The 14,484-nt window shown below is 42.6% G+C and overlaps 1 protein-coding gene across 2 annotated transcripts in view; it reads right to left on the bottom strand.

The window, feature by feature from the left end:
• Nucleotides 1–13,763, bottom strand: part of LOC128136137 (adenomatous polyposis coli protein-like) — a 151,108-nt gene extending 137,345 nt beyond the window's left edge. Inside the window, exon 1 of one of the 2 annotated variants that reach the window (XM_052775301.1) lies at nt 13,695–13,763. The gene's annotated coding sequence lies outside the window, so the exon portion shown is untranslated. The remainder of the gene's footprint in view (nt 1–13,694) is intronic. The other variant, XM_052775300.1, reaches the window with a different exon arrangement.
• Between the last annotated feature and the right edge of the window lie 721 nt (nt 13,764–14,484).

The raw sequence follows: 14,484 nt of genomic DNA, 5'->3' as shown, positions 1-14,484 counted from the left end.
TCACCAGGATGTGATGACCCCCGTTATAGAACAGATAAACACCCTATCAGCATTAAGACAAGACTATTTGCCCACCAAGCACTGTTGCCAGGAAGTGGTGCTACCTGATAAGGAACAGGGAAGCATAACAGCACATGAGATCTTGACTATAAAATCAAGCAGCTGCAAGTCCTAAGGGACTTAGACCAGAACTGCTGCTGGATGGCAAAACCCATGATCCCCCGGTGGTCAGGGATACCTCCACCATTGTCTTCCTCCAAGGATTGAGTGACTCATGTTCTTTTAGGTAAAGTCTGAATCTAGATTATTATTATTATTGTATCACATGCTGATTATTAAGAATTTGACCCAATCTGGTGACTTAAAAGTCCAGGTAACTAAAAACTCTAGATAGTAAGAAAGCTACACCGATTACTAGAAATTCTATTTAACTGAAAGCTACGCTAATTGCTAGAAATTCTGTGTAACAATAAGCTAATAATCCCTAGAACCTGCCTGTCCCTGTAGCATTAAGTGACAACATATGCTCATATTAGACCAAGAAATTGATATTCTTTTTCAATGTTTCCCAGAGACTGCCAAGCTCTGGATCTGCTTAATTTCCACTAGAATTATCTTTTCTAATCAAATAATTTCATCTTAGAATATTGTCCTTAAGCTGCTCAGAGACTGAATCAGTCACTCAGTAGAAGAAACTGAGCACATGCATAGAATACCTAGTGGCCTGAGTTACAGGACAAAGCCATATTTTGCTTATTCTTAATATTTAACATCAGACATAAGTTACAGTATTCACATATATACATGACAAATGGATGACTGCACATACAAATAGATGATCAGATTCAGTTCCTTGGTAAATTGAGGTTGAAAGAAGTCACTGCTAAAAAAAAAAAAGAATGCATGCGACCTAATTGTTTGAGCTTTATAGGAAACTTATGAGCATCCCAAAACTTTACACTGCTTTGGAAAGATTATCAAGAAAAAGGTAATCATTCCACTGAAATGATAGAGCGTCCATTTGTCAGTCTTTGCTTTGAACAAAAAATTTATTTCTTCCTTTAATCCTTCAAGAACTGCAATTCCTTGCAACATGTGTACACATAAAAAGTTGCAATGACTATAATCAAGTCTCACACTACAAAGATTCAGTCGATTGCTTGTTAAGGTCAGGAAAGTCTTCCAGCTCTTCTCTCAGGACCAATACAGAATTTGCTTCATCATTAGTTGCCTTCTGTGATAGTAGAGATGAGCTGGTGCAGGATTGCACTCCTGGAGAATGGACTGGTGCTCCCAGTGAGCACAAAGCACCCTCACAGATGTGTAGTGGTCTATTCCTGTGACTGGAGTGCTGCAACAGAGGGATACAAGCTTTTTAGGATGGACAGGATGGGAAGATGAGGAGGAGGAAGTTGTCCTTTGTGAGACAACAGCTGGTATGCATCAAGCTCTGCCTGGGGATGGATGAGGAGCCAATTGAGAGCTTATAAATAAGGATTAAAGAGCAGACCAATGTGGGTGACATTATAGTGGGTGTCTGCTATGGGCTTCCTTCTCAGAAAGAACAAATGGATGAAGCCCTCTACAGACAGATAGGAACAGCCTTGCATTTGCAGGCCCTGGTCCTGCATGGAGCTCTGCCTGGGGATGGATGAGGGGCTGACCAAGAGCCTATGGGTCAGGATGAAAGGAAGGGCAGGGACAAGTAACATTACAGTGGAGGTCTGCTACAGGCCACCTGACCAGGAAGACCGAGCAGATGAGGCCCTCTATAGACAGATAGGAGCAGCCTCACATTCACAAGCCCTGGTCCTCATGGGGAACTTCAACCACCCCAATATCTGCTGGAGGGACAACACAGCAGGGCATAAGCAATCCAGGAGGTTCCTGGAGTGCATTAATGATAACTTCCTCCTCCAAGTGATAGAGGAGCCAATAAGGAGAGGTGCTATGCTGGACTTCACTCACCAACAAGGAGCTTGTTAGGAATGTGAAGGTCAAAGGCAGCCTTGGGTGCAGCAACCATGTGTCCTGGTTTCAGCTAGGATAGAGTTAATTTTCTTTCTAGTAGCTGGTATAGTGTTATGCCTCGGATTCAGTATGAGAATAATGTTGATAACACACTGATGTTTTCAGTTGTTGCTAAGTAGTGTTTAGACTAGAGTCAAGGATTTTTCAGCTTCTCATGCCCAGCCAGCAAGAAGGCTAGAGGGGCACAAGAAGCTGGGAGGGGACACAGCCAGGGCACCTGACCCAAACTGGCCAAAGGGGTATTCCATACCATGTGACATCATGTCCAATATATAAACTGGGGAGAGTTGGCCTGGGGGGCACAGCTGCTCAGGAACTAACTGGGCATCAGTTGGCAAGTAGTGAGCAACTGCATTGTGCATCACTTGTATATTCCAATCCTTTTATTATTATCATTATTAGCTTCTTCCTTTCTGTTCTATTAAACTGTTCTTATCTCAACCCACGAGTTTTACTTCTTTTCCCGATTCTCTCCCCCAGCCCACTGGAGGGGGGGGAAGTGAGTGAGCAGCTGTGTGGTGCTTAGTTACTAGCTAGGGTGTATTGGCTTTGTGTGGCAAGGTTTTGGTAGTGGGGGGGGTTACAGGGGTGGCTTCTGTAAGAAGCTGCTGGAAGCTTCCCCTGCGTCCAAGAGAGCCAACACCAGCCGGCTCTAAGACAGACCCACCGCCGGCCAAGGCCGAGCCAATCAGCGATAGTGGTAACGCCTCTGTGATAACATTTTTAAGAAGGAAAAAAAGTTGCTGGGATGGAAACGGCAACCATAGAGAGGAGTGAGAACATGTAAGAGAAACAACCCTGCAGACACCAAGGTCAGTGAAGAAGGAAGGGGAGGAGGTGCTCCAGGCGCCGGAGCAGAGATTCCCCTGCAGCCCGTGGTGAGGCAGGCTGTCCCCCTGCAGCCCATGGAGGTCCACGGTGGAGCAGATATCCACCTGCAGCCCGTGGAGGACCCCACGCCGGAGCAGGTGGGTTCCCGAAGGAGGCTGTGACCCCGTGGGAACCCCGCGCTGGAGCAGGCTCCTGGCAGGACCTGCAGATCTGTGGAGAGAGGAGCCCACGGAGCAGGTTTTCTGGCAGGACTTGTGACCCCGTGGGGGACCCACGCTGGAGCAGTCTGTGCCTGAAGGACTGCACGCCATGGAAGGGACCCATGCTGGAGCAGTTCGTGAAGAACTGCAGCTCGTGGGAAGGACCCACGTTGGAGAAGTTCATGGAGGACTGTCTCCCGTGGGAAGGACCCCACGCTGGAGCAGAGGAAGAGTGTGATGAGTCCTCCCCCTGAGGAGGAAGAAGCAGCAGAAAATAACCTGTGATGAACTGACCGTAAACCCCATTCCCCATCCCCCGGGGGGGTTGGTAGAGAATCCAGGAGTGAAGTTGTGCCTGGGAAGAAGGGAGGGGTGGAGGGAAGGTGTTCTGAGATTTGGTTTTATTTCTCATTATCCTACTCTGGTTGATTGGTAATAAATTGAGTTAATTTTCCCCAAGCTGAGTCTGTTTTGCCCCTGATGGTAATTGGTGAGTGATCTCTCCTGTCCTTATCTCAACCCACAAGCCTTTTGTTATATTTTCTCTCCCCTGTCCAGTTGAGGAGGAGGAGTGATAGAACAGCTTTGGTAGGCACCTGGCATCCAGCCAGGGTCAACCCACCACACAGGGTTAAACCAGGACACCATGAGATGGTGGAATTCAGGATCCCAAGGGGCAGGGAGGAGGGTGAAAAGCAAGCTCACAACCCTGGACTTGAGGAGAGCAGACTTTGGCCTCTCCGAGGATTTGCTTGGAAGAGTCCCATGGGATAAGGCCCTGGAGGGAAGAGGGGGCCCAAGAAATCTGGTTAATATTCAAGGATCACCTCCTCCAAGCTCAAGAGTGGTCCATCCCAATGAATACAAAGTTAGGCAAAAATGCCAGGAGGCCTGCATGGATGAACAAGGAACTTCTGGCAAAACTCAAACATGAAAAGGAAGTATACAGAGGGTGGAATCAGGGACAGGTAATGTGGGAGGATGTGGTGGGTTGACCTTGGCTGGCTGTCATACCCCCACCCAGCTGCAATCTCATTCCTCCTCAATAGGATGAGAGGAGAAAATAAGATAGAAGAACTTGTGGGTCAAGATAAAGACAGGGAAATCACTTACCAATTACCATCATGGACAAAACAGACTTGACATGAGGAAAATTAATTTTAATTGGCAATAAATTACATTTGAGTAGGATAGTAAGAAACAAAAACTAAAAACACCTTCCTCCTACCTACCTCCTTCTTCCCATGCTCAACTTCATTCCCGACTCCTCCACCTCCTTCCTGTCCCCACCACCCTGAGCAGCACAAGGTGGAAGGGGGGGGAGGTTGTGGTCAGTTCATAATAGTTCCTCTCTGCTGCTCCTTCCTTGTCACCCTTTTCCCCTGCTCCAGCATGGAATCCCTCCCATGGGCTATAGCTTCCTTCAGGGCATATCCACCTGCTCTGGCTGGGGTCTTCCATGGGCTGCACTGTTGATATCTCTTCCCCTGGCATTCTTCACTGACCTTTGTGTCTGCAGGTTTTTTGGTTTTGGGGTTTTTTTAATACACTTTTTTCTCACTTATTTCTCACCTGCTATGCAGCGGGTTTTATCCTCTGTTAAATAGGTTATCACAGAGGTGCCATCAGCTTCATTGATTGGCTGAGCTTTGGCAAGTGGCAGGTCTGTTCTGGCTCTGTCTGGCACAGGGGCAGCCTGTGGTCTCTTCTCACAGAGGCCACGCCTGCCACCCCCCCACACCAAAACCTTGCTGCATAAACCCAATACAAGGGAATATAGAGGCACTGTCTGAGCATGCAGAGACATGGTTAGGAAAGCCAAAGCCCACTTGGAGTTCAATCTGATGAGGGACATCAAGAAAGGCTCCTATAAGTACATGGGTGACAAAAGGAAGGCTAGGGAAAATATGGGCCCACTGCTGAATGAGATGGGGGATCTGGTTACACAGGACATGGAAAAGGCTGAGGTACTGAATGCCTTCTTTCCCTCAGTCTTTACTAGCAAGACTGGCCTTCAGGAATCCCAGGTCCCAGAGAAAAAACATAGAGCAAGGAAGATGTACCCTTGGTGGAAGAAGTTCAGGTCAGGGAATACTTAAGCAAATTGGACATACATAAGTCCATGGGCCCTGATAGGATGCACCCACAAGTGCTGGGGGAGCTGGCTGATGTCATTGCAAGGCCACTCTCAATAATCTTTGATCAATCATGGCGATTGGGAAAAATGCCCAAAGACTGGAGGAAAACAAATGTCCCTCCTATCTTCAAGAAGGACTTGGGGAACTACAGTCCAGTCAGCCTCACTTCAATCCCTGGGAAGGTGATCAAGCAGCTAATCCTGGGAAACATTTCCAGGCACATGAAGGACAAGAGGAGGATTGGGAATAGTCTCCAAGGATTCGCCAAGGGGAGGACTAAGGATTCACAAATTTCTATGATGAAGTGACTGACTTAGTAGATCAGGAGAGAGCAGTGGGTATCATCTACCTTGACATGTGTAAGGTGTTTGACACTGTCTCCCATAACATTCTCATAGACAAGCTGCTGATGTATGGGCTGGATGAGCAGGTGAGTTCAAAACTGACTGAACAGCTGGGCCCAGAGAGTGGTGGTCAGTGGCACAAAGTCCAGTTAGAGGCCAGTAACTAGTGGTGTACCCCAGGGGTCTATACTGGGTCCAGTGGAGTGAGACCCAGATCATCCAAGGAACCATTTCATAGTAAAGGAATAAGCTTAAGAAAGCAAGAACACTTCTAAAACAAAAGTTAATCCAAAAATCTGACATTAATCATTATATTTAATGATTAATACATCTGTTAGCAGGAAAACTGCATGCTGACTACACATCTATGAAGGGCCTAGAGCACAAGTCTTATGAGGAGCAGCTGAGGGAACTGGGGTTGTTTAGTCTGGAGAAAAGGAAGCTGAGGGGAGACCTTATCGCTCTCTACAACTATCTGAAAGGAGGTTGTAGCAAGGTGGGTCTCGGTCTCTTCTCCCAAGTAACAAGTGATAGGACAAGAGGAAACAGCCTCAAGTTGCGCCAGGGGAGGTTTAGATTGGATATTAGGAAAAATTTCTTCACCAAAAGGGTTGGCAAGCATTGGAACAGGCTGCCCAGGGAAGTGGTGGAGTCACCATCCCTGGAGGTATTTAAAAGATGTGTAGACATGGCGCTTAGGGACATGGTTTAGTGGTGGACTGGGTAGTGTTAGGTTAGCGGTTGGACTCGATGATCTTAAGGGTCTTTTCCAACCTCTATGATTCTATGAAATTTTACTGAATAGTTTATAACTGCTAGTGATTCAAATTTGTGACTTCCCCTACACCTTTGCAGCCATCAACACCAACGTGAGGACCAAAAAATTTTGCAAAAACAAAAAAACGTTTAATTTTCAAAATGCATCTGATACTGATACGGGGTTTTGGAAACTACAGAAGAGATTTATTCTGATTAGCATAAACCAAGACAAATAAACATCAACAATATTATATTGATATGCTAGCAACTTGAGGCAAAGGGGAAATTCTGTGCAAGACATATCAGAATTTAAATCCTTTAAGAGAGCCCTGCTATAACTGGTCTCCAAGGAGCCACTGGTTAACTCTGTTTTTATTCAGATACCGTACACACTAAACAGAAGATTTTGAACTTGATTAAACTATTTTGCTCCATTTTCAGAAGGTATGTCTTGTTTCACAGTTGAACAAGTCTTACCCTATTCCAAGGGACGTTATACATACGCAAAGCAATGGAGGTAACTTGCCAATAGAAGTGCCGATTAACACTGCTACAGTTAAAAATTATGCTTTCTAATATTCTTTTTTCAGATGGTTCAAGTCAGCAAGGAATGGATTGCATTATTACATAAATCAGAAATATGCTTTTTTTTTATTCTAGAAGGGTTGGGGTTTTTTTTAAATGCAAAAAATGTTTCTGTATTTCAAGCAGTCTAACAGCAGTTATTCAAATAAAAGCTGTTATTCCACACTATTGGAAGAAACCTTGATCATTAAAGTATCTATTAGGATAACAAGTCACGATTGATTCTTGTACAACATGAACATAACCTGCTCAAATTCTTATACCATAGCCCTCAGAAAAGCTTCATTCCTAGAATAAGAAAGTTACTACAGTCCAGGACAGTACTGTTATGTGCAAATAAAATTTCTTTTAGAAGTTAGGAACTATGAGTCTTGTCTCTGAAATACTGAATTCCAAGGCAACTAAGTGGGGATCACCACAGTAAATTTATTTCCCAAGACATTGTTCATATACTCTCACACATGTCCAAACAAAGAAAGGTACATTAGTGTTAAATACACAATAAGGACTTCCTAGAATTTGCATTTAATATGCAAGTAGTTTATATATAAAAAAGTACAGAATATCCATGGAAAAAGATTATCCAATTTTGCAACACAGAATTCGCATATGTGAACAGAGTCATTTCAATATATAGTCCTCTTGCAAACTGTAAGAGTATATGCTATTATAAAGGAGCAGTAGTAAGTTCAGCCTTTGAGTCTACCTTGAAGAAGGAATAACTAAAACCCCAAAACCAAGAAACCACTGATATAAGTACAGATATTCACTCCCCTCAACTTTTCAATATAGCTTGTTCTGCAGCACACTACTCTGTTTCTGTTAATTACAGCATATAACTACTCCTTTAACCATCAACAGCTTTCCTTAGATTCTCCTCCAAATCCAAGCACAAGTGGCATGAAAGGTAACAGTATTCATATCAAACAGCACAAGGTTGGCAAATCAGTCTGTTCCAAGAGCAAATAACAGCTGCAAGATAAGACATTGTGAGCAAGAACCTTCTTACACCCACAGTGCAGTAACAGCTTCTTATAACAGACAGGACAACCATAGCTATAATTGGTATATTATAGAGAAGAAAATTATCAATTATCCTAAACAGAGAAGGCTGCACATTTTTTATGAAGACTAGTTATGAAAAACCTCATAAAAACACAAACAAGAAACCCTCTTTGCAACAAAATATCTCTGCTCACTATGTGCCACGTTTCCTTGTTTTTATTAATAACCTACAGTTTTGTGGAAATAATTACAATACAAAGCCATTTTACATAAAGCTACTAAGATAGGCAGACTCCTAGTAATAGTTCTCACATATAACAATTTGACCCTATGACTCAAGATTACTATTTCTCCAAGCATAACAGAAGTGGCAATATGGATCAAGATCTGTTCAGGTATATACACCAGAACACAAAGTCTGTGACCAAACAGGTTTCTACTAAAGCTATAGGGATACGTTTAATATTACGGTACTTTTGATTTCACCACCATGCTTGAACCTCAGTTCTTGTTTACATAACCAGAGAGCCTCAGTCCACAACATATTTATTTCCTCTAATACTTATCTTCCCATATTCCCAGAAATCAGTTCTCAACTGTATAGCAAAAAAAGAAACTCATAAATGAGATAAACCAAAACGAGGAAGAGGAATCAATTTCAATCTAATAGCTGCAAGTCCCATCCTGACACACTTACTCAGGCATTCAAATAATTTTATTTGATAAAAGTCATCCCACTACCTAAACAGTAAGTTTGCAATATAAATGCAAACTCCAGTAGAGCCTGTAACAAAACTAATTGGGGGGGTGTGCTTGAGGGAAATACTTGTTATTGATCAATTTAATTCAATTTACAGTATAAACAAAAAAGCTGAAAAATCTTACTCCAAGAAATAGCAGCCAAACATGATGAAGTCATAAAACTTTATATGACCAACTTAACTGAAAGGGGGGGGGGAGCTGATGACAACATGTGCAAGGTAACTAAATTTCTATATAAAATTTAAACACACCAGGCTCTCATGTATATTTTTATTTATATACATGACCAAGAAAAACATTGCTTAGTTTAAACACTCTTAAAGGGCATCAGCTATGTGGGATCACCACAGCAGGGGTTTGGGGGGGGGGGGGGGAAGCTTGTGTGACCCCAAGAACCTTTTCCATTAATAAAGGGAGAGTCAACTCACAATTTATGCTTTCAGGGTTTCTTTGCATTCCTGTCATACAACAATGAGAAGTTCTAGTTTCCTTCCAGTCTGCTCCACACACCAGTTACTACAAAAAGGCCAATCTGCTAACAGCCAAATTAAGTTTTGTGAAACTCAGCACCTTTCAGAATCTATTTGAAGGAAGCAACACTCATAGCATTAACTGCACAAATAAAGATTTTATTGATCTCTGCTTTCCAGAAAGCGTGCAACTTTCACACAAACGATTTAATCTCGTGAACTAAGCCTTGAGTGATGTTTTATTGTGCCACTGGCATTCTACTACAGGATAAGAATAAAGAGTTCATATCTTAGGGGAAAAAAAAAATAATAAACTCACAGCATTAACAGAAGCATTGTTGTCCTATTTCACATAAACCTAAATCCTTTTTAAGCTGAATTATCAAGTCCACCTAAGTAAAGCCTATTCTTCTATTAGAGATTAATAGTTCTATCAATTTGAGATTAAAAGGCATCCCTAAAAAAAATAGCATTACACTTATGAACAATACTTCAAAATGCTATTTAGCCTCAAACTTTAGCGTTTTACCTTACTGTTACAATAGGAGTCAAACTATTCATGCTCTAATACAACTATATTAACTAGTTCAAAAATATGTTCTTGTATACTGAATTTTACTCCTCACCTTCTGAAAATCCACGACAAAGGCAAAAATAAATTATCTCTAGTCTCAAAGCGTTCATACTTTTGAACTTTCTTACTTCCACTAGCAATAATTAACATTAAACAATCATCCTCTAATGAAGACAAACATACTCATAGAACCCTATTAATCTTTGACTGTCAAGTCAAATTAGCATAGACTAGCCTTGTGACTATGTCCAGCAAATAGTATCAGAGGTACTATTATAGTAGCACATGCAGATAAGAAAGCAAGTACTGTTCTTTAAATTTTCCGACTGCCTACCTCTCCCATAAGCTTTAACAGAAAATAGCACCCCCCACTCAATATAGGCCTCTGACACTGAGTGAATGCTTATTGCTTAGTGGCTTCATCCTCCAGCTACACCTGATGCAAGCTTTCAACTAAAACTGACTTATTACCATCCAACAATTAAAATAGAATTCTACAACAGCACAGCATCAGTTGCTATTGAAGTCACTATCACAGGTTTTTAACACTATTTTAGTAAACTGGTATTTATAGTCATAATCCAAATTAATTAGGACCAAAAACCCAGCAGCGTGGGGTATTAAATAGCAGAACACCAGAAGTTGAGTATGTGAATCAGGGGTCAAAGCTAAGTTTATACAGTGCTTTTGCTTTCCTATTATTGGTAATAAATGAAGATAATATGAATTCAAACAGCAAACTACTAGAAGATCCATTTAAAGATTAGTTACAATTACTGGATTGTCATTTCCAAGCTGAGTCATCCTACATTCATTTAGTAAGGTCAGGTTGCCTTTTTTAAACCTACAATAGAGACTTCATTAAAAGCTAAATTCAGGTGCATCACAGGATTTTACCATTCAAAATACTGATATCCTCATTAAAATGAGATTAGTGATGTGTTTTACTTGCCACGTTGTTTATCTATCTAATTTCAGTCCATTCATTCATTACTCATTCAATCATTGTCATACAAACTACTAGAAATACACTGTGAAAACATGGTAGTTTGAAACAGAAGAGAGACATTGCTTTCTACTGTCCAAATTAAATTGGGACAACTCAAAGGAGAATGGCAAGGCCTCAGTTTCAGATGGGGTAAGAGAGTTTCCTGGAATTCGTTAATTTCTACCATATAATGCTATGAAAAATTCTATAGCAGTGGTGAAAAACAGTAACTTGCACACTATACTAAACCAATTGTATGCTCTCGCATGCCAGTCATGATACTTCATAACAACTTGCTACCATAAAGTATTTCAAAAAGCACATAACACCTGTATGAATAGTTCTATTGTTACCAAGCTGCCTGAAACAAACAGGACAAGTTAACTAATAAAACAATCCAAACTATTTTGGTTTTACTCAAAGTAAGAATTTTCAGTCTAGCCAAAATAAAGTTAACCAGATCTAGGTTTTTTCCCCCACTTGATCATTATAGGATTTAAAAAATTTGTATTTAGTATTGATATGATCATGGAAGGACACAACTCCCTCACCCAAAAGATTAAGTAGATATAAGAAGGCTCTAGAAGTAACCTAGAAGTCTTTACAAAAGTAAAAAAGTATATACAAATGCATATTTGTGTATATATATTAAAAAAAAAATCTTTTGAAAGCATCCATAAGGTACTATAAGTGCAAGATACAGGTGTTCACTTGGGCTAACAGCTATTAGTTTAGTACTAGTACTGACCAGAACAGTATCTAAAGTTTTGTGCACATGGTAGCACAGCACATCCTTGAGGGTGTTAGTTTGACATTCTAAGGAAACTTTGTTATCTTAGTTACTTGACAAGTATTGTGCAACAGATATCTAGGTATCAAAACTTCACACACGCGAGCGTGTATTTCATTACATTTGCTAAGATACATTCTTATGCTCCACAGTGCTACTGTACTGTTACAGAAATAAAAATCAATCATCATCTATGCCACCATTTGGATTTCCTGAGTTTAGTTCATTCCCCCCCCCCAATTATACCACTAAGTATAAATACTTTTTACCAAGTAACCAATTTATATTTTGGAACCGAAACCATCCAAGTAGAGTAAGCACTTGTAATTGCAAAGTCCTTTTCATTGAGCAGAAATATTCTATAGCCTTCATCATAACAAGGAAGTTGAAGCATTACAACCACCTCATAACATTCACTTTAACAAGACTAATACTTCTTGAGCACTTAGGATTGGATAAAACCATTTGGCATACAATTTTTGTCAAACAGTTTAAAAATAAGATTACAGCATCTGAAGACAATAGGAGAAAGAGTTCTGTTTCTTCGTCATTTCAATTAGTGACAATCTTAATCAATCCTTGCAGTAGTCCTAACTTACCAAAGCGTTATTTCTAGTAGTGATATCAATTCAGACATAACCTCCTGAAGCAAAGCTTTCAAATACGTGCTTCTCCACTGGTACACAGAAATCTTCTTCTGTTGATTAGTAGTTGGTAGAGCCAACACATGAAATCAAAATTTCTGCAGAAGTTTTATTTTTAGGAAAGTTAAAAGTTTTTTTTTCCACAGTTTTACCAATAGGCCTGTCTTCCCAGTTTTACAAGCCACTATCTATCATAGAGGTCATAATTATTATTGGGGGCAGGAGGACAAGTCAGTTATGTAGTTTAGTACACTTGCATCTTCACTTCTCCCTTCCCCTATAGCTGCACAATGAAACTGACTTTTATAGAATTCTGAATTATTTTGCTTTACATTCAATCACTTCTGAAGCTATAAATGGCACTTGAGGCAAGAATTACTTCAGAAACTGAGGGTGTAGTCAGACACACTTGTACAGATCCACCCCTCATTACAAGAGAATAGGAAGAAAACATAACAGAAGAAATAACCCCTACTAACAGAGAGCTTTGAAGTCAAAGACTAATCTAACAGTTACAGAAAGGTTTTGCAGGTGAAGGACTTCAAATATAAATATCTTTTCACAGAAGCAGCTAGTTTGTGTGCCTTACTACTATTGCCTTTGTATTCCAGCAGTATCTTAGTTATCAAATATCTGCAAACTTCTAGTCCGATTTTAAAGTATAAAAGGATCGAATAAAGTCAACTCACATTTTACAGCTAAAAAGCTAGCAATAGCTTTATTATTTAACACCTACAAGATCAGACTCCTACTGCGTGAGGGGCAGCGCCCACAGGAGACAGCCCCTATCCCAGAACAATGACAATCTAGCCAGACCACAGAAAAACAGAAGGCAAGGGACAGGAGCAGGCAGCCTCAGGAAAAAGCACACACAAGTCTTTGCCAGACTGATGCCTGGTTCAAACTCATCCTTCCCCCATCCTGCCTCGCAGTAACGAGCTCGCTCGCCCGCCCATTTTCTGAAGGGGCCATTTAGTGAATAACTACTGTGATGTCAGCCAGTGCACCCGGGAAGGAGTCATAATATAAATCCGAAGCTAGGGCCGGCCGAAGCGGAGACAGGGCCGGGGGGAGGGGGGGGGGGTGTGGGGGTGTGGAGGGAAGGGAAGGGGGCTGCCACTGGCGGGTACTGCTTGCAAGAATGAAGGGGGAAGGACTGCTGCCCGGGGAAGCGGGCAGTGTCCATCAGGGGCCATCTCTTCCACCGACGGTCACTCACCTGCCTGACGCACTCTCCCCACCCAGTAGCTGCAGCAGCAGCAGCGCCGCCGCCACGATTCCTCCGATTCCTCCCACCGCCACAGACCCACAAAGCCAAAGGCGGCACCCCTCAGCCGGGGGGCCCGGTCGCGCATAAGGAGCAAGGGCCCAGCAGCCACCCCTCTCCCTCATCGGCGAAGGCTGGTCCCTGACCTGTCTCCCCAGCTCCTCGTCCCTCCAGCAGGCTCCAGGCAGCCCCGACCATCTCACCAGCTTCTACATGGGCTCAACCCCTACCTGGCAGTAACATCCCTCAGACACACCCGAACAAAGACGCACGAACCCAACCACCCAAACGCACCCCCTCACTCACTTCCTCGGACTAATGTCCCCACCACCATCTTGCCCACGATGCGCACGCAGGCGCAACCGAGGCTTCTGCAGCCGAGGCGCGCATGCGCGAGGGCCTTAACTCCTCTGCGCCCTTCTCTTAGCACACACCTGCTGCGAAGGGTGGGTTATAGCGAAGGAGGGGTGAAGGGTGGGGCAGGGTGGCTGTTATCCACCACTAGCTGCTTTCGCAGCTCCTGGTTGCGGCGTGGGGCTGGAGCAGGTGCTGAGCGCGGTGAGCTCCTTTTCTCACAGGGAGATCTGGAGGTATACAGGCTGTGTTGTGCTGTGCTGGCAGGGCAAAGCTACCAGACAGTGAGAGCCCTAAGCAGTATTCAAATAGGAACAGCATGTACTGGGTCTGGCTGGGATGGAGTTAACTTTCTTCATAGCAGCCTGTATGGTGCTGTGTTTTGGATTTATGGCTAAAACACTGTTGATAACACACCAGTGTTTTGGCTATTACTGAATAGTCCTTACACAGGGTCAAAGCTTTCTCTGTTTCTCACTTTACCCACCCTGCTCCCCTGCCCCCAGTGAGTGGGCTGGGGGTGGGCAAGAGGTTAGGAGAGGACACAGCTGTGACAGCTCACCTGAATTGGCCAAAGGGGTATTCCATACCAATAACCTCAAGCTCAATTAAAAAAAAAAAGAAAACCAAAGAAACAAACAAACCACAGCAGCAACAAAACAATGTCAGGGGTGTTGTATTCTAAGGTAGCTGTTGGTCAGAGACTGGCTGGGCATCAGCCTGCTTATGGGAGGTTGTGAGT

This window comes from Harpia harpyja, chromosome W, assembly GCF_026419915.1.
Source record: "Harpia harpyja isolate bHarHar1 chromosome W, bHarHar1 primary haplotype, whole genome shotgun sequence".
In the NCBI taxonomy this organism is placed as follows: Eukaryota; Metazoa; Chordata; class Aves; order Accipitriformes; family Accipitridae; genus Harpia; species Harpia harpyja.
Note: the sequence above shows the minus strand (reverse complement) of the source record. Positions and strands in the feature narration are given on the sequence as shown.